General features: G+C 43.5%; 1 protein-coding gene across 3 annotated transcripts in view; it reads right to left on the reverse strand.

Moving 5' to 3' along the window:
* The window catches only part of ELMOD1 (ELMO domain containing 1), a 228,966-nt gene that overhangs the window by 82,177 nt on the left and 121,436 nt on the right, over positions 1–25,353 (reverse strand). The window contains exon 3 of one of the 3 annotated variants that reach the window (XM_040340256.1): positions 14,452–14,519. The exons of the other annotated variants lie outside the window; for them this stretch is intronic. The gene's annotated coding sequence lies outside the window, so the exon portion shown is untranslated. The remainder of the gene's footprint in view (positions 1–14,451; positions 14,520–25,353) is intronic. 3 annotated transcript variants of the gene reach the window in all.

The raw sequence follows: 25,353 nt of genomic DNA on the forward strand, positions 1-25,353 counted from the left end.
GCGTGACGAATGTGTTATCTCCATTACAAACGCTACTTTTACCGAAGGTGCGCTCCCGTCTCATACTTTATTCTGAGCATGCGCCGGTTTCTTAGCATACACACGAACGTGTTTCTCGTCGTAAACCAGCCTGACGAGGAACACGATGAGGAAATTGAGACTCCCGTCGAGGAAAAAGAGAATTTGTTCTCTTTTTTTCTCGTCGAGTTCCTCGACAGTTTCCTCGATGAAAAACATACACACGACCGTTTTCCTCGGCAAAAAAGCTCTGCCACCAAGTTTCTTGATGGATTCTGCCGAGGAAAACGGTCGTGTATACAAGGCCTCACATTCAAAAACTGAGAATAAATTACTAACTACATTTAGCAATCTGGATATCTGGATTAAAATATATATATATATATATTTAGACCAGAGTTCTTTAAATGGAGATTCTATAACATAGAACTAAAAGAGGTAAATTAAAATAGTCCAAGAAGTGTTAGAATAGCGAATGCCAGAGAGGGAAAGAGAGGAAAAGATGTGAACAATTAGTAAGACAGTGAAGTGATATATCTTGTATTACACATAAGGGCCTTTGAGAGCTTCTCTGTGCCAAAAAGTAGTTGGAGCTGAGAAAAATCCAGACGCGTTTGTTGCAAATGCAATTAATCTTTATTAATAGAAAACCGTCAGCAGAGCAGAATGGGTGAGATTATAATGCACACCTCCATGCATCAGTGATGTGTACTTATAGAGCAGCCTATTCTAGGCGACATTTATGAAACACGCATTTCTTTCTTTGCTTTACAAAAATATACATTACTGACACCTATTTTTTTCACAAAATAGTAGAAAATAATATTTTCCTATAAATGGTTTGCACGCTAGGAAAACATACATACTTTTCTAATAAAGACAGAAATGGCTTTACATTCCTTCTCTATGTGTATGTTCATAATACAAGGGGAACAAATGAAAGTGTTACTAAACCCAGGACCCTGCATTCACTATATCTGGTCTCCCAAATACCCTTTCTCATCAGCAGTATATAGCAGTCTTGTGACTTCTATCAGTGTCTGGTTTTAAGCTTTCAGGTGGAGTTTTCATTCTGCTTTGACTGTCCTATGAGCAGGGCCAGCGCTACCACTAGGCGGATTAAGCAACCGCCTAGGGCGCCCTGCTGCTGGTTATTCTACTCCGACCGGCACTGTCTGTACAACTAGCAGGCGCTCCGACATGTGTCAAGCAGAGCAGCGCCCGCACCCCCCCACGCGTGGGGGACTCTCTGCTCGCCTCTGACAACATGTGTCCAGCAATCATGTAGTTTCCCCAGCAGGGCGCCTTCCGCTCTGGTGTGTGCACTGATCCCCCCTCTCCGAGATCATGATGTCACATGATCTACACAATTCTCCCGAGTCCCGCCCCTCCTGTGTGCAGTGTGCTCCGTCCAATCCACCATGTCTGCCCTGAGCAGCTTCAGCCTTCTCCTGTGTGACCATGCCGTCCCTCCTGTGCAATCAGTCTGAGAAGGGGATGTGGGTGGCTAAGATTAAAAACATGCAGCCACACGAAACATTGCCTGCTGAATGAACCAGAGCCCATTCCAAGTGAGTGAGCTCTTTCACTAACCAGACTCTGCTCCCTTCTCTCTCTCTCCCTGACCCCCCCTCTCTCTCACCCTGACAGCCCCCCCTCTCTCCCTTTCAGCCCCCCCCCCTCTCCCTGACAGCCCCCCCCTCTCTCCCTGACAGCCCCCTCTCTCTCTCTCACTGACAGCCCCCCTCTCTCCCTGACAGCCCCCTCTCTCTCTCACTGACAGCCCCCCTCTCTCACTGACAGCCCCCTCTCTCTCTCCCTGACAGCCCCCCCTCTCTCTCCCTGACAGCCCCCCCTCTCTCTCCCTGACAGCCCCCCTCTCTTTCCCTGACAGCCCCCTCTCTCCCTGACAGCCCCCTCTCTCTCTCCCTGACAGCCCCCCTCTCTCCCTGACAGCCCCCTCTCTCTCTCCCTGACAGCCCCCTCTCTCTCTCCCTGACAGCCCCCTCTCTCTCTCACTGACAGCCCCCTCTCTCTCTCCCTGACAGCCCCCTCTCTCTCTCCCTGACAGCCCCCCTCTCTCCCTGACAGCCCCCCTCTCTCCCTGACAGCCCCCCCTCTCTCTCACTGACAGCCCCCCCTCTCTCTCACTGACAGCCCCCTCTCTCTCCCTGACAGCTCCCCCTCTCTCTCTCCCTGACAGCCCCCTCTCTCTCTCACTGACAGCCCCCCCTCTCTCACTGACAGCCCCCTCTCTCTCCCTGACAGCTCCCCCTCTCTCTCTCTCTCTCACTGACAGCCCCCTCTCTCTCACTGACAGCCCCCTCTCTCTCACTGACAGCCCCCCTCTCTCTCTCCCTGACAGCCCCTCTCTCCTCTCTCCCCCTGACAGCTCCCCCTCTCTCTCTCTCTCTCACTGACAGCCCCCTCTCTCTCACTGACAGCCCCCTCTCTCTCACTGACAGCCCCCTCTCTCTCTCTCTCCCTGACAGAAGCCCTCTCTCCTCTCTCTCTCCCCCTGACAGCCCCCTCTCTCCCTGACAGCCCCCTCTCTCTCTCCTTGACAGCAGTCCTCTCTCTCTCCCTGACAGCAGCCCTCTCTCCTCTCTCTCTCCCCCTGACAGCCCCCTCTCTCCCTGACAGCCCCCTCTCTCTCTCTCTCTCCTTGACAGCAGTCCTCTCTCTCTCTCTCTCTGACAGCAGCCCTCTCTCTCTCTCACAGCAGCCCTCTCTCTCTCTCCCTGACAGCCCCCTCTCTCCTCTCTCTCTCCCCCTGACAGCCCTCTCTCTCTCAGCCCCCCCTCTCTCTCTCTGACCCCCCCTCTCTCTCTTTCCTTGTCAGCACTGGAAGTAGCTTTAATACAGTCTGTTTATCTCTTGTTTTAACTCCTTCCTTACCATCATCTGCCTATACATTGATGTATAACATAATTACTTGATTAACTTTATCCTTTTTAAGTGGTATTAAAGCAAAGCAAAATATTTATTATACTGCAGATTACCAAATTATAGATGGGTGGCTGCATTAGTTTTGTTTTTTAGGTTTTCTCTTTTATATTCACCTGGTGATCCTGCCAGTAAGTCTATTGTTTTTCAAAAGAACAGACTGTCTTGCAGATGTAGCAGTTAGAGGGTTCAATCAAACCATTTAACACTGGCAATGGGGGTGGAGTCAGGGGCGGACCCAGAGGGGGCGGCAAAATAAGGTTTCGCCTAGGGTGTCAAAAATCCTTGCACCGGCCCTGCCTATGAGGCTGCAGGACCCTTGACCCTCTGTCTGGACAGTGCTGATTTGCCCTGTGCTGATCACATGCACCCCCCCCAAAAGAAATAAAAAAAACTCTCTAGCAATACACACCAAACTGAGCATGTGCAGCATGCCCCCAAGGCTCTGTGCAATCAGCAGATGGATTGGGGACAGTAGAAAAAGGGGAGGATCAGAGAAGACAGGATCAAACAGTCTTTTTACACAATGTGGAGGATTAAACCCTTAGGTTCCACACTGGGTATAACAAACATGCTTTACTGCATATACAGACTGATTTTGTTCTATGGTCTGGTCACATGACATCATTGGTTTTCCTTTTTTTCTAGAATTGGACGGACCCGGAATTCTTCTGAAAATTATACAAGGTAATGACATGGTGCTTGTTATCTGCCCAATTATCCTGTGAGAGCAGGGTGGCTTCATAACGTACCACGAGAAGTTGGGTCCTTGAATCCTTGGGCTTAGAGGAGGCAGGCTGAATAATACTGCGTATCATATAGGCCAGAAGATGATCGGGGCTGGGTGACTGGAGCAGTGAGTCTTCTGGGGACAGCTCTAGAGAAGAGGTGAGTATGGCAGCGAACACATTTTCTTTTCTTTTTTACTGGGGTTGACCATGACAGTGCCTGGTATCAATGACTCTGGTGGGTATCAGCGGGCTTTATTCTAGAACTGTTGACTGCCAGTTTAAATGAAGTAGTAGTCCAGGTAGTCCTGAGCCTCAGTAGCTAGCAACACAATTTTCTTTATGCAATGATAGCACACTAGCACAGATCATTGGCAATTAACACATTAAATCTCTGTGAATGTGATAAAGAACTATAGCTTTTAATTTCCTGTGATAGTTACAGATGAAGGTATTAAGACTTGAAAAGATTTGTACAGTCATAAATTGGCTACTCTCCTTAGTTACACACACACATATACCGTATTTATCGCGGTATAACACGCTCCCGCGTATACCGCGCACCCCTAAAGTAGCCCTGAATCCTGTGGAAAAAAAGTTTTTTTTGTACTTACAGTTTTGGTGTCTTACGCGGCATCCATCGGCGGCCTCGTCGGGTCCGGCGTCCGTCTGCGGCTTCGGGTGTCCTCTTCGTCGGGTCCGGCGTCCTTCTGCGGCTTCGGGTGTCCTCTTCGTCGGGTTCAGGGTCCGTCTGCGGCTTCGGGTATCCTCTTCGTCGGGTCCGGCATCCTTCTGCGGCGTCCTCCCCGCTCGTTTCCCGCGCCGAGTTTGAATACTGCGCCGACATATACAGAGCGCAGTACACTCGTGTATTGTCGGGCAGGCTCGGCAACTCTCGTGCTGACGTCCTGTACGTCCAGGACGTGAGCGCGGAAGGAGCCGAGACTGCCCGACTATATGTCGGGGCAGTATTCAAAACTCAGCGCGGGAAAGCGGGTATCGGCGTATACCGCGCACCCGCGATTTTGCCCTGATTTTCAGGGCAAAAAAGTGCGCGGTATACGCCGATAAATACGGTGTGTATATATATATATATATATATATATATATATACTTACATATTTAGTCGGGCTAAAAAAAAAGACAAGTCCATCCAGTTCAACCATAAACAAATAAAATAAAAAATATCGTACAATCCAATATACCCACAGTTGATCCAGAGGAAGGCAAAAAAAACCCAGCAGAGCATGATCCAATTTGCTACAGCAGGGGAAAAAATTCCTTCCTGATCCCCGGAGAGGCAATCAGATTTTCCCTGGATCAACTTTTCCTATAAATGTTAGTACTCAGTTATATTATGTACATTTAGGAAAGAATCCAGACCTTTTTTAAAGCAATCTACTGAGCTGGCCAGAACCACCTCTGGAGGGAGTCTGTTCCACCATACACTCTTGCAATGCTAAATGTAAATTATGCCCGATGATATAAACCTGGCTGTGCAAAAGGGCAGGAGGGCACAAGCAAGGATGGGATGGCATGCAAGGCAGCACTGGAGAGCCTGCCAAATATCTCCAGGAACTCAAAAAGGCACAGATACTTTCTGAAAAATGTTTGCAAATCTTAGCACTGGGTGAACCAGGTCAAATCCTGGTCTGCATGAATCGGTCCACTCATCTCTATTCACTAGGCACAGAAGCTTGTGTAATGTGTACATGAAAAAAGCAGATCCTTTTATGAAACAGGATTAACATATTTGTTTTGTCCATGTAATCCTTCCAATGTGCAAACTGGCAGCAATGCAAAATCTGCTTTCTGAAAGAACAGCACTTTGCAGTGACCTATATGCTATTTCAGCCTACAATAGCACACTCGGTCTTCAACACTTAAAATGCCTCGGGTATGCTTTTTTCCTTTAACATCTCAGTAGACTGAGTGTACCATTAAAACCATTGACTTCCAGATGTCATCACAGTTCATGGACAGGTTCAATTAATAATGGATCACCTTGCACAGCAGAGCAATAAAGAAGTATCAACCAGCAGAAATACAAGAACTATGTCATGAAATATAATGCTGGTACAAAAACTGCTGGAGGTCTCCAAATTACACATAGCTAGGTTATCCATATAGTGAAATTAAAGTGGAAACCACCCCTGAGTAAGTTTTCATTTTTAAATACAAGAGTGTCCACCAATGCACTATTTTTCCATACTAATGTTCGTTGGTGATGTTTGTGTCCTTTTGCCTGTAAAAATCTCTATTTTTATCTGAGTGCCTTTTTTTCCCCCCAATATGTGCAGGCAGTTTTTTTGCTATGGTCTCTATTCCCTTCCTTCTTTCCTTTTAGTAAAATAGCTTGTTAATTAGCAATCACTGAGCATTGTCATGCCACATGTGGGATAAACTAATTGAAATAAATGAGTTCTTCCATTGCAGCTCAGTGGGAGTGGAAAAATGATGCGACAACTCAGAAGTATCCTATACTATATTGGTGATATAACCCTAAAAAAGGATAAACCTCTCCTGCTCCATATGTGGAGAGACATTGTGGCAAGATGGATGGCCTAAGATTTGGGGGTTACAGACTGGGCTCTGTTGTAGAATCTCATATTAGCCAATGTATTTCATATTATTCATATTGATTTGTATGTTTTATTGATAATATATTATTCATAACTATTATTCATATTATTATTATATAGTAGTGGTCTTATCAATATTATTAATAGTAAACAATAGTTATTAAATCTTTATTAATGTACAATATGTTATTCTATTTATATATAGAATGTGTTCATTTTTAAGGGCCCTTTTACACTAGTGGACCGTATGTCCGCATTTTCATCCTTCCGTTTGCAGATGAAAACGGGACATACATGGGTCCCTATGTGATTACGGGTGTCAGCGGACACCCGTAATTTGTCCGCCTCCGAAAAGATCTGCATTTGCAGACAGAAGAAATCCTATTTTTCTTCCGTCTGCCGGATCGGATCGGATGAACACGGACATACGGTCTGTGTTCGTCCGATCCCCCATAGGGGAGAGCGGAGAAAATACAGGGCGGTCCCTGCACAGTGTGCGGGGACCGCCCTGTCAGCTCCCAGCTCAGCAGGGATTTTACGGAGGATCCCCGCTGAGCAGAGCGGACACACAGAGCGGATCATTACTGATCCGCTCCGTGTGAAAGGGCCCTAAGTGTTGAACTTTAAATGACCTCTCTGCTCCATGACAAGTACTTGTACACAGGTGTTCTTGAAAATGTAATAAGATTGTTCATTTTAATTTCACCAATTAGAAAAGGAACCACAGTTGAAATACATATAATTCATAGAGATAAGATGAGAGTCAAAGATAAGTAATACAGGTTGTTTAAAATAATTATGTTAATATGGGAAAGTTATGCCTCGTTTCCACTGAGCGGATCGGTTTGGTACGGTACGCTATTTTGGGTGTTTCCATTATGAAAGTGTGCCATAAAACCGAACCATACCGCACCATTCTGGGTCCTGCTTGGTCCGACTTGCAGTGGAAACGCTCACCTGAATAGACCAGACCATTCTAACTGTTCCAAACTGTACCGACCCGAACCGTTCCGCTCAGTGGAAACGAGGCATTTACAATACATTAAATAAGTTTGACAGGGTCTGCTTGTGCCCTCATTAAAACTGTTACACATAACAGATAAGGTGGGGTTATTGAAAGTTCATCTAGGAGAGATGGCTAAGATAAGACTTGTAAGGGTATATAAGTGCAAGTTTTACAATTGTTAGTGAGACAAGTCAGATAGGAGCTCATAAGGCTGAACTCTATGTATGCTGCCCTATTGCACGGGTCATAGAGGTCAGAACCAGTGGGCAATTATCTGTCCGAAGCTTGTCTCCTCGTACGAGTCAAATAGGGAAAACTTCTTAACTTGTTCCAGAGTGTGGTCTCAGGTGAATTTCCCTAACAAACTTGGTCGAGCTGGTCGACGACTGGTCCCCATCAGGTAACGTGTTTCCAAGAATTGGCAGAAAAGACCCATTCTGGTTTAAAGTGAGAACAATTCACTATTGTTTCAAATTGGTTAGAGGATAAGAATATCAATATCCAATATGCTTGCATTGTAAGAAACTGTATAAATTAGACCTGTATCTTGTAATACTTTGAGCATAAACCTGTATGTTCCCAGCTGTTAATAAACCTGCATTGTTGAAGTCCTGCCTGGTTCGAAACTTTGTATTCTACATCAGCTCCTAGAGATGGAGATCTGCACACCTTTTAATTTCATACAGAGGCATGATGGATTTTTGCGTTAGATTCAATAAACCCACGCGGTCTGAATGAAGGTTGTGCCAACCTACCATTTATATAAAAATCATGCATGTAAAAAGAGAACTTTGCCTTAAGACAATTAAAATAAAGTGAAAAATAGATTTCAGGAATGGGAGGTACCATATTAGTCCCTTGAAAATGGGTCAGTATGGAAGAATGTATGAAATAGTTATTTATGGCCAAGAATAAAATCAGAATTCAGAAGGAACTATACTGTATTGTTTTGCAATATTTCGTAAAATAGGTAAGATAGAAGTAAGATTTAATATATTAGTAGAGGTACCCAAGCCAAATACAGTGCCTTGAAAAAGTATTAATTTTCCACATTTTGTGATGTTACAACCAAAAACGTAAATGTATTTTATTTGGATTTTATGTGATAGACCAACACAAAGTGGCACATAATTGTGAAGTGGAAGGAAAATGATAAATGGTTTTTAATTTTTTTTACAAATAAATATGTGAAAAGTGTGGGGTGCATTTGTATTCAGCCCCTTTTACTCTGATACCCTTAACTAAAATCTAGTGTAAACAATTGCCTTCAGAAGCCACCTGATTAGTTAATGGAGTCCACCTGTGTGTAATTTAATCTCAGTATAAATACAGCTGTCCTGTGAAGCCCACAGAGGTTTATTAGAGAACCTTAGTGAACAAACAGAATCATAAAGGCCAAGAAACACACCAGACAGGTCAGAGATAAAGTTGTGGAGAAGTTTAAAGCAGGGTTAGGTTATAAAAAAAATATCCCAAGCTTTAAACATCTCATGGAGCACTGTTCAATTTATCATCTGACAATGGAAAGAGTATGGCACAACTGAAAATCTACCAAGACATGGCCGTCCACCTAAACTGACAGGGCGGGCAAGGAGAGCATTAATGAGAGAAGCATCCTGGTAACTCTGGTGGAGCTACAGAGATCCACAGCTTAGGTGGGAGAATCTGTTTACAGGACAACTTTTAGTCGTACACTCCACAAATCTGCCCTTTATGGAAGAGTGGCAAGAAGAAAGCCATTGTTGAAAGAAAGCCATAAGAAGTCACATTTGCAGATTGCAAGAAGCCATGTGGGGGACACAGCAAACATGTGGAAGAAGGTGCTCTGGTCCGATGAGACCACAATTGAACGTTTTGGCCTAAAAGCAAAATGCTATGTGTGGGGAAAAACTAACACTGCACATCACCCTACACACCATCCCCACCGTTAAACATGGTGGCAGCATCAGGTTGTGGGGATGCTTTTCTTCAGCAGGGACAGAGAAGCTGGTCAGAGTTAATGGAAATATGGATGGAGCCAAATACAAAGCAATCTCAGGCCGCGTACAGACGACCGGATCTGTCCGTTGAAAACGGTCCGCTGGACCGTTTCATCGGACATGTACGCTGCCGGATTTTGGTCTGATGGTTGTACACACCATCAAACCAAAACCCCCGCGGACAGAGAACGCAGTGACGTATACGACACCGACGTTCTCTGATGCGGAAGTTCAAAGCTTCCACGCATGCGTCAAATCAATTCAACGTCATGCGCAGGTTCTCGGGCCAGCGGACATGTCCGATGAGTCATACTGACCATCGGACATGTCCGGCGGACATGGTTCCAGCGGACATGTTTCTTAGCATGCTAAGAAACAGTTGTCCGCTGGAAACATGTCCGATCCGCCGGAAAATTGTCCGGTCGGCCCTACACACGACCGAACATGTCCACGGGAACTGGTCCGACGGACCAGTTTCAGCGGACATGTTCGGTCGTGTGTACGAGGCCTTAGAAGGAAACAAACAAAATCAAAGCATAATGGAGCTGGCACTTCTAGGGAAAAAGTCTTAATAATGTTTATTCCAATATGACCATGTACAAAACAGTGAGGGCTAACACGTTTCAGCAGGAGCCTTGTTCACAGCACCAACAAGGACAATGACCCTAAACATACAACCAGAGCTACAATGGAATGGTTTAGAATTAGATGAAAGCATATTCATGTGTTCGAATGGCCCAGTCAAAATCCAAACCTAAATTCAATTGAGAATCTGTGGCAAGACTTGAAAATGTATGTTCACAGACGCTCTCCATCTAATCTGACAGAGCTTGAGATATTATGCAAAGAAGAATGGGCAAAAATTTCACTCTCTAGATGTGTAAAGGTGACATACCCAAAAAGACTTACAGCTAGGGTTGCCAACTCATCCCTTTAAAACAGAACACATATTAATTACACAGGTTCTGTGGCTGATTAAGGAGGTAATTAAACTCACTTGGTGCCTTATTTGCATTAAATTAGCCCCAGAACCTGTGTAATTAATATGTGTTCTGTTTTAAAGGGATGAGTTGGCAACCCTACTTACAGCTGTAAATGCAGTGAAAGGCAATTCTACAAAGTTTTGACTATTTACTAATTAGGTGACTTCTGAAGGAAATTGGTTCCACTAGATTCTAGTTAGGGGTATCAGAGTAAAGGGGGCTGAATACAAATGCACGCCACACTTTTCAGATATTTATTTGTAAAACATTTTGAAATCCATTTATTATTTTCCTTTCACTTCACATTTATGTGCCACTTTATGTTGGTCTATCACATTAAAAATACATTGATGTTTTTGGATGTAACATGACAAAATGTGTAAAATCTCAAGGGGTATGAATACTTTTTTAAGGCACTGTAAAAGATAAGGTACCAATAACTGTTAAAAGTATGTAATTTTAGTATTAGACAGATGAATACTACACATGTGCAGCAATTTGATGGGTGTAATGACATTGTTACCGCTGTCTGCTTGCTAGTGTCATGAAGCATGCATTATGACACAAATGATGCACATGCTGATGGCATTGTTAGGCTCCAAAAGAAAGTCTATAAAGGCAGATAGGCCACATGGCCTTGGTGGACTATGCATATTTGTTTTATTTTATTTATATTGTTTTTTGGGGGCAATTAATTGGGCACTTTTACTTTGGACACTCCTCATGAAGCCATAATGTATATGCCGAAACATGTTGAGTGAGGGGGTTTGTTTATATATTTGGGTGCTCCTTTAGTTTGGAAGGTGGTTTTGGAGATCAGATGAGATATTAACTATAGGATGACATAGTATTCTTCTAGATATATATGAGAGGAATTGGACTAGAGTCTAAATTAGGGATACATTCTAATAGATAACAATTAAGAGCCGGTTCACACAGGGGCGACCTGGGATCCGACTTGAAGTTGCCCCAAGTTGTCCCAAGTCGTGCGGTTGAGAAAATCAAAGGAAGTGAATGGAGCCATCTTAATGTACACTACTAAATTCGCTCCGACTTCAGAAAAGGTTCCTGTACTACTTCAATCCGACTTGTAGGCAACTTGTACCCATTGATTTCAATGGAAGTTGCCTCAGAAGTCGGATCACTGTCTTAACTGAAGCAACAATACAGGAAGAGAACATACATTTTTCAGGCAAACCCCTCCCACAGAGCTAATTGTTGTTTGGTTGGCCAATGGAAAGCCTCCTGTCCTGGAGGCGACTTGAAGTTGCCTTGTATTGTCCTGGAGGCGACTTGAAGTTGCCTTGTAAGTTGCCTGATGATTCATACTCAAGTCGTGTCCAAGTTGCCTCCCAAAGTCATGCTGGAAGTCCTGTTGCCCCTGTGTGAACCGACTCTCAGGCATTAGTAGTAGGTTGCAAAAGACAATCTCCTCTTTTCTCCAAGAGGCCAGAATGTTTCCTTAATTGAGTTACATCTCTAGTGGTAGTAGTGAGATAACTATTCAGAACAGTACTATAAAGTAGGATCACATCTATACAGCTCTGCGAGCCGCAGTTGCCCATGCTGGAAAAGGGTTTCTGCACCTTTTTTAAAAAGCAGCTGGAGTGAAATCACATGTTTTTTTTTCATCATGCGATTTTCTCTAACCAAAAACGCACATGTTTTCTGCTGCTTTTCTGCTTCTCCTCTGTGTTTGGCGTTTCTTTTTTCCTGCCTTTAAATGCTCCTGCATGTTAGCCTATGTGCTCATGCACACATAGATGTATACAGGAGTTTAGAGGCAGAGGCTTTTAAAGGCCCCACGGCCAATGTGTCCAGAAGCAGCAGAGTTTGGGCAGAAAAAATGCTTGTTGTGCCAAAACGCATGTAAAGGCATCTAAATGCGCCTAAGAGCTAGGCGCATTTAACACTTGAGCATTAGTTCCTTTCAATGGCCAGAATAAGCTATTATTCTAGCCAATTAAATGAATTAACGGCCAAGAGCTTGACACGCCTAAACACTTTTCACCAGTTTACAAACATCATGCATTTTTTCTGCGAAAACCCTGCTGCCAGGAGGAAAGGAGTCTAGGAGAGTTAGCAAAATGTCCAATGTTCATATGGCCTAAGAATGAATGACAGCCCCGTGAGTCTGCAAAGGAGCAGCGCAGTTTGGCTGTGGGTGGTTGCGGGACCAGGTGTGATTTACCCGCTGTCCTGCACCTGCAACCACACGCACAAGTGTAATAAAAATAGATTTGTATTGTATGTAGATCATTAAAAGTAACAGCTTGATATGGCTATAGAAAAAGAAATTGGCAATGGGGGCAGGGATGGGGCAGTGGGACTTTATATGAAACAAGACACTGGGGCAGGATGAGTCAATCAATATGGTAAACACAACCTTTTATAGTAACAACATTGAGTATAGTACATAAAATGACATTCATAATAAATCAATAGAATAATACCGAGTATAGTATAAAATGATTGGTAAATCATATCAGACATGGTAAAATTTGTAGCATGATATACATAATAGCACATGATTCTCATAGATGTCAGTAGTGTACCCAAATGTTGAACATATTGAGGTAATACATGGAATAACATTGATTAGTGACTCAAATTTTTCAGTAGAACCCATAGTGACCTCATGATTGCTGTGATATGACATCAATCTATATATATAAAACTCAACGTGTGTGTGTGTGTGTATGTATGTATGTATGTATGTATGTTCCAGCATCACGTCCAAACGGCTAAAGATATTAACATGAAACTTGGCACACATGTTACTTATATGTCAGCAACAAACATAGGATAGGTGGTTTAACCCTTACCCACCCCCATTTGCCATGGTCAGGGTTTTCCTTTAAAGTCCCATTCAACTCTATGGGAAATACATGTTACTTCATAACTTCCAAACGGCTGTAGATATTTCGATAACACTTGGTCACATGTTACTTATATGTCCACTTAAACTATAGGATAGTTAATTTATCCCTTAACTACCCCCATTTGTGAGGGTCGGGGTTTTTGTTTAAAGTCCCATGCAAATCAATGGGAAATGTATGTTCCCACATAACTTCTGTACGCCTGGAGATATTTCAATAATACCTGGTACACATATTACTTATATGCCAAATAAAAATATATGCCAGTTAAATTAACCCTTACCTACACCCTTATATAAAAGATGGGTATATTTATATTACTATGATTTTCCTCCCCAAAAGGTTAAGGTAGGAACACCGGGCAACGCCGGGTATTCAGCTGGTTGATAATAAGGCTCGACACGTTTCGTGGAGTAATATCCACTCATCAGGAGCAGTTTGAGTTACTAATCAATGTTATTCCAATGTATTACCTCAATATGTTCAACATTTGGGTACACTACTGACATCTATGAGAATCATGTGCTATTATGTATATCATGCTACCAATTTTACCATGTCTGATATGATTTACCAATCATTTTATACTATACTCGGTATTATTCTATTGATTTATTATGAATGTCATTTTATGTACTATACTCAATGTTGTTACTATTAAATGTTGTGTTTACCATATTGATTGACTCATCCTGCCCCAGTGTCTTGTTTCATATAAAGTCCCACTGCCCCTTCCCTGCCCCCATTGCCATTTCCTTTTTCAAGTGTCTAGGGGTGGAGACCTGTGTACTGTTTAGTCATGGTCTCATATAAAGTCCCAACAATCTTTTTCTCCATTGATATGGTTATAGTTGCATTTATAATAGAAGATTTCTGAGCTCCAGCCTCTTTCCGAAATTGTGAATATATATTGATCCTAAAAATGAAAAAAAAAACGCACACTCCACACCATTTATTTTTTTGAGACTCTAATGGGAAATCACATGCATAAGAGGCTGTATGTCAGACTTTATATGCAAAACTTTCTAAGATTATATCCTTAGGTATAGAGTCAACCTTTCAAGAAATAAATCTCCCTTCTAGTCTATAATTTATGTCACCATTCCCATTCTGGGCAAAAAATAAGCGCATGATGTGAGTCATGTAAGCTTCTACATGAGGAGAATTAGATGCACAAGTATGTCTTCTAATTTTAACCACTGAACATTTACACTAATTACTTAATATACTATTTTTCTAGAGATTAGTAGAAAGTATTAAAGCATGTTAACTAATTGTAAAGATAGTTAGAAGGAAGGAGACAGGACAGGGTCTTACTACCTACAGTTACCTGTAAGTTATTGAACTGTTTCCCTTGGTCTATAGTTGTTTGCATCAAATATGAACGGAGCCAGCACTCTATGGAAAGAAATAGTTATAAAGCAATTATGCTTATTTTTTTAAGGTATTTGTTAACAATCCAATGTAATACCAGTTATATGACTGCCATGGAACCATTAAATAGAGGAAAGGCTAACCTTGTGGTCTGTTTTCTGTATCACAATGTCTACTTTTGAATACAAACCAAACTCAGTTAAAGTGATTGTAAAGTCTTTTTTTTTTTTTTTTTCTATAAAAATAACAAACGTGTTATACTTTACCTACCCTGTTGCAGTGGTTTTGCATAGAGAAGCCCAGATCCTCCTCTTCTTTTGTCAGTCTTCTGTGCTCCTGGCCCCTCCCTCCTGTCCCCACAGCAAGCAACTTGCTATATGGGGGCACCTGAGCCAAGCTGCAGATCTGTGTGTCCATTCAGACACAGAGCTGTGGTTCGGCCCCGCCCCCTCTCTCTCCTGACTGGCTAACTGACTTTGATTGACAGCAGCTGCTGCAAGGGCACAGCTGCTGTGTCTCAGCCAATCAGGAGGGAGTCACCCTTAAAGGGAGGTGTAATCTGAGTCTGTAGTTCCTTGGGTTCTTGATAATAGTACAGCGGGTACAAGGCACTGTATGCTGCAGGGGTTCATTTCATAATTTTGGGGGTGCTGTCAGTTTTAAGAAAATCTTCTGGGTGAATGCTTATCAAAAAATAAAAATAAAAACTTGTCCGTACCGATGAAGGAAGTCAGCTCCCATGTAGCCTTGGCAATCAGAAGAAACAGGTAATATAAAGGGCTAGAATCAGAGAGGAGATACGCCGGCGTATCTCTAGATACGCCGTCGTATCTCTGAGTCCGGACGGTCGTATCTATGCGCCTGATTAATAGAATCTGTTACGCATAGATTTCCCTAAGATACAACCGGCGTAAGTGTTTTACACCGTTGTATCTTAGGCTGCATATTTACGCTGGACGCTAGGTGGCGCTTCCGTATAGTTAAGCGAGGAATATGCAAATGAGCTAGATACACCGATTCAGAAAAGTACGTCCGGCCGGCGCATTTTTTTACGTTGTTTACGTTAGGCTTTTTTCGGCGTATAGTTACCCCTGCTATATGAGGCGTATCCTATGTTAGGTATGGCCGTCGTTCCCGCATCGAGTTTTGAAAATTTTACGTCGTTTGCATAAGTCGTTCGCGAATAGGGAAGTACGTCGAAAGCAATGACGTTTTGCGGCGGATTTTCGAGCATGCACCGTTCGTAAAAAACGTCAAATACGCGGGGTCACAGTTAATATACATAAAACACGCCCACATCATTCACATTTGAATTAAGCGGGCTTACGCCGACACAGATACGTTACGCCGCCGTAACTAAGGGCGCAAGTTCTTGCTGAATACAGAACTTGCGCCCTAAATTACGGCGGCGTAACGTATCTGAGATACATTACGCCGGGCATAAAGATAGACGAGTCTATCTGAATCTAGCCCAAAGAGTTTATTGCATGTTGACTTGGGGACCAAGTGTTAAAGTTTTTTTTTTTTTTTTCATTTTGGGATAGAGCAAAGGAGGGTTATAACTCCTGTCAGGTTTTTTTTTGCTCATCATCTTTATCCCATTTCAGAGATTTCCCTTCACTTCTTGCCCTATAGCCAAACAGAGAGTGGGAGTAAATCCCTGCAAATTAATTCCTTGGGGACCCCCAGGTCACCAGAACTAGTGTCCCCATTGGAAGATTTCCCCCAAATAATAATTTTTTTACTTTCACTGATAATGTTAAACAGGAAAAATATATATAATGTCCATTCACATTAGTCCCTGCCCTCAAGGAGCTTATACTTTAAAGCGGAGTTCCAATCGTTTTTTTAGCTACCGTATTTATCGGCGTATAACACGCACCCTAACTTTAAGACTGACAATAATGGCTCTATGATATTGAGGTCCGGAGACTGATTGACCTGACCCCCAAAACATTCCAGAAATTCCCATGACCCATATATTTAGGCAGGAGGCTGAGGGGGGTCTTTGTCATTCGCCAGAGGGATATTTGAAGAGTGCCCCACTGATTTTGTTTACAGTTTTAAAGTATTTATTGATTAAAAGAGTAAGTCTGCTTTCACACTGAAAGCGCCGGCCGTTAGCTGTTTAAGCGGCGGTTTTGCTGCGCTTTTCGGCTGCTAGTGGGGTACTTTTAACATCAAAAAAAGGGGTTAAAAACTCTGTATACAACGCTCCCAAACTGCCCCAAAGTTGCTGCTTGCAGGACTTTTCCGTACGTGCCGCAAGCGTACCGCCCGAGTGTGAAAGCACCCATTGTAATGAATGGGAGGCAGTTTTCCGGCATTATTTCTAGCGCTAAAATGCCTGAAAACTGCCTCAGTGTGAAAGGGGTCTAATGGTGAATTCTTTATATTTGTGAAAAACAATAAACACGGCTGTTATTAATCCAGTTTGGTGTGTCTAGTGTTCTTTGTATGTTTGGAGTTTATGCCGCCTACTGTCCCACATTACATCACTTCTGCTTTCAATGCAAAACATGTTGTCACTTTAACACCTGGAAATCATGTAGTGTTTCCATATTTTTGGCCAACCCCTGTATGTTGCTGAGGACAAGAGCTATGTTCCTTGGAAGAGGGCAAGTTAGGGAGCTCTATACTGCGGGAGGATACTTTATGTCCACAATGATAGGTATCATCAGCACTGCCACTACAATCATTACCCAGACACTGCTGTGTGGTGCGGAGAGGGGGTTGGCAGGATCACATTTTATTTGTAATGGGGCCTTGTGATCTGTAATTTATGATTGTGGGGAGAATTACAGACAACTATTTAATAAGACAGTGGAATGTACAATGACAATGTACAATTGTCTGCAGCAACACAATTTACCTTTTATTCCTTTAGAGAATTCAAATCAGTATAAAGCGCCTATTTTTTGCTATAGGTTTGCAGGTTACTTTTAGAATTCTATATCATATTTAAATGATGGTAACAAGGACCAGCTAGTGTTCATAGGCTTTGGAAGCAAATTAATATTTGAATTAGTACTTTATTTGTATTCCTCTTTACATATTAATTCATAGCATGTACAACTCTAACTTTCATATACATTAGTCCTTAGGAGTTCATCTTTGTCATCTCATTTTGAAGGTATGTAAGATGCTAGTAATTCAATCCAACATGAAATATCTATTTTTTAGGCTGACAACCCCCTTTTTTTTTTTAGGGTTTTGGCCAAGCCAAATATATACATTACACTGGTAGCCATCTCAGAATCAGAAAGCCCTCATCTTTTCTGAAGATATTAAAAAAGCAACACACACACGATTTATTTGAGAGGACGGAAACTTCCATTTACTGCCATACCTCATTTACAACATTTGTGACATTATTGTATTTTCCGCCTGCAGAGGTTCCTGTTCTCCTCACAGATAGCGGCCCGTAATCCAAGTGCAATGTATGCTGTATCAGCCACAGACTGAGCTGACGATGGCCAATATCTACTCTTATATAACATGCTATAAAGGCATCTACACACAGGCATGACACAGATGATGCCAAACATTTAAGACAACTGGCATAGTATGTGTGCCCAAATGTCACATCACAGCACAAACAGTTGTTAAACATAGAAGTCTTGTCATACACTTTTAATTTACACAACATATACTAGGATGGCATAAGGAGATTAAGTGCAGAAATGAGAACAGAAATGACAAATAATATCTCTGTTTATTAGTGCAAGGTGGATTCCTTCTTTTCTCAACCCCTGCTCTCCTACTGTTCGGAGGAATACTTGCTGAATGCTGGCCGCAGTTTCTGAAGGAATGCTCGTTTTTTACACTACTCTTGTGAGTGCAACTTACTTTTAATTGTCGCGTAGGTCACTCAATAAATTTGATCCCCTGCTGATTTTGTATGTTTTCCCACTGACAAAAAAATTATCAGTTTATCATTTTAATTGTAGGTTTATTTTAAAAGTGAGAGACAGAATAACAACAAAAATATCCCAAAAAACGCATTTCAAAAAAGTTAAAAATTGATTTGCATTTTAATGACTAAAATACGTATTTGACTCCTTCGCAAAACATGACTTAGTACTTGGTAGCAAAACCCTTGTTGGCAATCACAGAGGTCAGATGTTTCTTGTAGTTGACCACCAGGTTTGCAAACATCTCAGGAGGGATTTTGTCCAACTCCTCTTTGTAGATCCTCTCCAAGTAATTTCAAGGTCAAGGTTTCGAAGCTGAGGTTTGGGAACTCAAACCTTCAGCTCCCTCCACATATTTTCTAAGGGTTAAGGTCTAGAGACTGGCTAGGCCACTTCATTCTTCTTGAGCCACTCCTTTGTTGCCTTGGCCATGTTTTTTTGGTCATGGTCATGCTGGAATACCCATCCACGACCCATTTTCAATGCCCTGGCTGAGGGAAGGAGATTCTCACCCAACATTTGATGGTACTATACATGGCCCCGTCCATTGTCTCTTTGATGCGGTGAAGTTTCCCTGTGCGCCTCTGCAGAAAAACACCCTTAAAGCATAATGTTTCCAACTCCATGTTTTAAAGTGGAGATGGTGTTTTCGGGGTCATAGGCAGAATTCCTCCTCCTCCAAACCCAGCGAGTTGAGTTAATGCCAAAGAGCTTGACTTTGGTCTCATCTGACCACAACACTTTCACCCAGTTCTCCTCTGAATCATTCAGAAGTTCATTAGAAAACTTCAGATGGGCCTGTACATGTGCTTTCTTGAGCAGGGGGACCTTGTGAGTGCTGCAGGATTTCAGTTCTTCACGGGGTAGTGTGCTACCAATTGTTTTCTTGGTGACTATGGTCTCAGCTGCCTTGAGATCATTGACAAGATTCTCCTGTGTAGTTCTGGGCTGATTCCTCACCGTTCTCATGATCATTGAAACTCCACGAGGTGGGATCTTTCATGGAGCCTCAGACTGAGAGAGATTGACAGTTATTTTGTGCTTCTTCTATTTGCGAATAATCATACCCACTGTTGTCACCCTCTCACCAAGCTGCCGTTCCAGCCTTGTGTAGATCTACAATCTTGTCCCTGACATCCTTGAACAGCTCTTTGGTCTTGGCCATAGTGAAGAGATTGGAAATTAATTGATTGCTTCTGTGGGCAGGTGTGTTTTATACAGGTAACAAGCTGAGATTAGGAGCACTCTCTTTAAGAGAGTGATCCTAATCTCAACTCATTACCTGTATAGAAGATACCTGGGAGCCAAAAATCTTTCTGAGTGATAGGGGATCAAATATTTATTTTACTCATCAAAATGCAAATCAATTTAAAACTTTTTTGAAATGTGTTTTTCTGGATATTTTTGTTGTTATTCTTTCTCTCACTGTTAAAATAAACCTACCATTAAAATTATAGACTGATCATTTTTTGTCAGTGGGCAAACGTACAAGCAGTATAAGCAGAGGAGGAATTAAAAAATATGAACAAAAAGTGGAATATAATTTGTCATCAAAATATTTTTCCTTGGAGTACCATCCCAAGCACTGAAAAACGTAACTTTCTAGTTCTTCAAGGCGGAGGCACTTCCTCTGCGGAGTGACGCCACGTTTTGCATGGTGTCATTGGTAAAATCTGGCAGTTTGCAATGCTGACTGCTAGACAACAGCAGGCATGTTGGTATGCATTAAACATGGTACATGTGTTATAAGTGTGTTTAACATTAAAAAAGTGAAGTGAACTTCCACTTTTAGTGGTTATAGTTAAAGTAACTTAAACTCAAAATTATATATAAAAAAAAAATAACAGTGTACCCCCTCCTTCCACTGGCAACACTGATTTTCCATTCCTGGAGAGCTAAAAGTTTGCTGAAGAAACTTCAACATCTGATCCACTTCAGGGAATGGCTGACACACACCCGTGCTATGTAGTGTTGCAGGGGCAGGAAAAAGGAAATCCACAGCACAGATGGGGACCAGCCAATCCCATAAATATCCCAAATGCTGAAGAGTGTTCGGTAAGCTTAGCTCTATATGGCTTTTCGTCACATTAGCAATACTGCTTACGGCCCTCTGACAAGCAATCCACAGCATAGAGCAGTGGCTGACACCAATGTTGGGGCACTATCCCTGCCACTAACTGAATGATAGGACATTATTCCTCACACTGACACCAATGATGGTGCACTATTCTTCCCACTGACCCCAATGATAAGGTGCTTTCCCTCCCATTGATACCAATGATGGGGCACTATTCTTCCCATCAACACCAATAATAGGACACTTTTTCCCACTGATACCAATGATGGGACTCTATTCTTCCCACTGATACTAATGATGGGGTAATTTTCCCTCCACTGATACCAATAATGCCCCCCCCCCACTATTACCAATAATGGAGCACTTTTCCCCCCACTGATACCAATAATGGGGCACTTTCCCCCCCCCCACTGATACCAATAATGCCCCCCCCCACACTATTACCAATAATGGAGCACTTTTCCCTCCACTGATACCAATGATGGGGTAATTTTCCCTCCACTGATACCAATAATGCCCCCCCCCACTATTACCAATAATGGAGCACTTTTCCCCCCACTGATACCAATAATGGGGCACTTTTCCTCCCACTTACACCAACAATGGGGAATTGTTCTTCCTCCCACTAACCACAGGCACCATTTTTTACTCCCATTAGTTAACAACTGGGGCATTATTTTACTCACAATGACCACTAACACCTAGGCATTTTATAATCTCACTGGCCACAGACCAGCTTGCTTGAGGTCTAAAGTCCAATGTGAACCCTTTGTTGAGAATGCTTGAGAACACCTGTCCTAGGGAGAAGACACATAATACTAAGATGCTAAAATATCGGTATTGTTAAAAATAAAATAACAGCAGCAATATAAAAGAGCTGCAAATGTGTTCTTCTACATCTTGTACTGATACCCCTCTGGTGGTTTGGATAAGTTTCTCTATTTTACTCCCTCTCCCTCTTAGATGGAGCGTTCTCCAGCTCTCACCTCTGGAATCCGCAAGAGCTTCTCCATGGCAACATACAGTTCACGTCCTCCTCATCAGATTCATCACACCGACAGACACGATGCTAAGAGGACTGCGCTGCATGCATATTAACATCAGCTTCACATTCAAGAATAAATACGTTATCATCTCCAAGAATCTTTTGCTTATTGGATTGGGGTTTATCTTAATCAATATATTTATCTGTGCATCCATCGCTGGTACTTTTCCTGGGGACATTAGCACATACTTGTGTTATGATAAGCCTGCTTAAATAAAACGTGAGCTTATTTTAAAGGGAAACATGTATGTACCTATATTTAAAGCAGGAATATTTTTGCAAAAAATCTTCTATATTTTACATTTGTAGTCACTTAAAACCGAAAAACAAAACATGATGAACATGAATAGCCCCTCCGGACTATGTGCAGATCTCTTCGCTGCAATGACATTGGGGTAGATCCACAGAGCAAGTACGCCGGCGTATCTACTGATACGCCTGCGTACTTTCAAATTTCCCGCGTCGTATCTTTAGTTTGAATCCTCAAACCAAGATACGACGGCATCTGGGTACGATCCGACAGGCGTACGGCTTCGTACGCCTTCGGATCTTAGATGCAATACTTCGGCGCCCGCTGGGTGGAGTTTGCGTCGTTTTCCGCGTCGGGTATTCAAATTAGCGATTTACGACGATCCACAAACGTACGCGCGGCCGTCGCATTTTCTAACGTCGTCTGTAGTCGGCTTTTTCCGGCGTATAGTTAAAGCTGGTATTTTGCGGCGTATAGATAGACTTGCCATGTTAAGTATGGCCGTCGTTCCCGCGTCGAAATTTTATTTTTTTTTTTTGCGTAAGTCGTCCGTGAATCGGGATGGACGGAACTCACGTCTAAGTTAAAGCTAAGTTAAAGCTAGCGACGTCATTTAGCGCAATGCACGGCGGGAAATTTCGGACCGACGCATGCGCAGTTTATTCGGCGCGGGGACGCGCTTCATTTAAATGAAACCCGCCCCCAACCCGCCCAATTTGAAATCCGCCGCCAGAAATACACTACGCCGCCGTAACTTACGGCGCAAACTCGCTGTGGATTCGAAAATACGCCAGGTAAGGTACGGAGGCGTAGTGTATCTCTGATACGCTGCGCCGATCTATTTGTATGTGGATCTGGCCAATAATTTCTTAATGGCACCCCAAAGCACCTAGCCATTGCATGTGCATTGTTTTGAACCACATAGTAATTATAACTGTGCATTGTGGTGTGGCATGATATAAAAAGAGGGTTATGCACTTGTGTGCTGCGGTTTGGCCACAGCTCAGGTGTATGCGTGGTTTCCGTGGATTTTAACCGCATTTAGCAGTAGTCCAATTGACTTCTATTAGGTTTCGTGCTTTAGCCACGATTTCTGAAAGTGCGCCAACCATCCTACATGCCGCATGTTTGGTGCAGACAATTGGGATGTCCAAAATTAGTCCAACTGAGAGGTGGGCATGGACAACACAGCAAACAAAATACTAACAAGCCTACAAACAAAATAAATTGCACTTTCCTCAGCAATGCAGGGACAGCCAAATCGACCACAGCTCCAGAATGTTCATTGAGACAACCAAGTTCCCTATGCCATCAATGTGTCTAGGTCTCCTCTCCAACCTATCAGGCTGGCATCTGTGGTGATATTCTTCCATGACAGCGGGAGTAGGGATTTTTCCAACTACAGTGCTAGAATCCTAAGCCACCAGGTCAGAGAGAGCCTGGACTTCGGTGTCAGGTGTATGGCGTTGCCCAGAAATTGCACTCCATTTCCCTTACACCAATAGAATGTTGTGTTAATAAAGGGGTCTGGAGTGAAACTGGGCTGAAATAACTGCCTGGACTGCAGAATCCAAATTTGGTAGTAAAAAGTAATTTTTTTTTTCTTGGGGAAAAAAAATATTGGAAAGAGTTATTTCTAGAACTAGACCAAGCTATTCCAAGTGATGTGTGAGTTCCAGCGCTTATTTCTGAAGTTTCAGAATCCAGTCAGTCAGTTTGAACTGACAGGAGGTTGGTTATCTAGTATTCCTAAAATGGGAATATGGGGAGCAATTGCAGCTGGTAGCGGGCCTCTGCATCTCCTCCCTCCATGGCTTCACAGCGGCGCGGCTTCCCCTGCATCTCCTCCCTCCTCCTCCTCCTCGGCGACCAATAGTATCGCTCCTCCTCTTGGCCAATCGGGTTTTAGGACCCGCTCCCTGAGCTGGAATTGGCCGGGAGGAGAAGCAGGAAGACAATAGCGAATATTAATTTGCTAATTGTCACACAACTGGGTGGGCTCGGTGCGCAGCCAATTAGAGCCTCTGACTTAAAAAAAAAAAATGCATCCATGTGCACTGCATGTAAATTAGGAGCCGGGTGCATGGATTAGGGGGCGGCGCCCCTACGTCATGTACGGACGCCTGACCCCTGCATTATAGACACTATGTTGTTAATTTCATGCTACTGACTAAAGCACTCTGTAGGCTGGGCTTGATATGGCGTACTCCTGATCGCTGCCCTCTAAGTCAGCCCTCAAAATTTGTACTAGCCTGCTCGCATTTGGCGAGTACAAATCAACTGGTTGCGAGTAGCAGAAAAGGTGCCCAATCAAGTGGCTTTCTCTTGTTGTCTCCCAAATCCCGCCTGTTAAAATGATTGGTTGCTAGCATCCTAACAACCAATCAGGTGCTTGGAGGACCGGCATTCAGAGGAGGAAGATGTAACTTCCTCCTTCCCGACTTCTGACCTGCTGACAACGGACCTACTGTCTGCTCTGGGACACTTATGAGATGACTGTCTGTGAGTATGAGGGGACCTGTGTGCTGTCTGGATCTGGACACTGCTGAATATTTGAGTGAGAAGAAAAGTGAGCAGAGGAGTCGACACTCAGAGCAGGGGGAGGGGTCAGGGATCACACTGAACAAGTGCAGAGGGAGGACATGCTCTCCCAGGTCCTAGAGCTGTGTACACTGAGCTGCAACATCTCCCCCTCTACAGAAATGTGGAGGGATGGGGGAGCCATTCATCACCACACCATCCACAGTACCTGTACCATGCCTGCAGTCTCTCTGACCCTCTCCCTGTCATGCTTGCAGTTTCTCTGACCCTCTCCCTGTCATGCCTGCAGTCTCTCTGACCCTCTCCCTGTCATGCCTGCAGTCTCTCTGACCCTCTCCCTGTCATGCCTGCAGTCTCTCTGACCCTCTCCCTGTCATACCTGCAGTCTCTCTGACCCTCTCCCTGTCATGCTTGCAGTCTCTCTGACCCTCTCCCTGTCATGCCTGCAGTCTCTCTGACCCTCTCCCTGTCATACCTGCAGTCTCTCTGACCCTCTCCCTGTCATGCCTGGAGTCTCTCTGACCCTCTCCCTGTCATGCCTGCAGTCTCTCTGACCCTCTCCCTGTCATGCCTGCAGTCTCTCTGACCCTCTCCCTGTCATGTCTGCAGTCTCTCTGACCCTCTCCCTGTCATGTCTGCAGTCTCTCTGACCCTCTCCCTGTCATGTCTGCAGTCTCTCTGACCCTCTCCCTGTCATGTCTGCAGTCTCTCTGACCCTCTCCCTGTCATGTCTGCAGTCTCTCTGACCCTCTCCCTGTCATGTCTGCAGTCTCTCTGACCCTCTCCCTGTCATGTCTGCAGTCTCTCTGACCCTCTCCCTGTCATGTCTGCAGTCTCTCTGGTCCTCTCCTGTAGTATGTCTGCAGTCTCTCTGGTCCTCTCCTGTAGTATGTCTGCAGTTTTTCTGACCCTCTCCGGTAGTGTTTCTACAGTGGGCACGGAAATGTTTGCCCAGGGTCCAATTAACATTATACGACCCTGCATACCATGTATGATCTGAATAAAATATGATCATTTACAAGGGGGGGGTG

This window comes from Rana temporaria, chromosome 2 (assembly GCF_905171775.1).
Source record: "Rana temporaria chromosome 2, aRanTem1.1, whole genome shotgun sequence".
Lineage (NCBI taxonomy): Eukaryota > Metazoa > Chordata > Amphibia > Anura > Ranidae > Rana > Rana temporaria.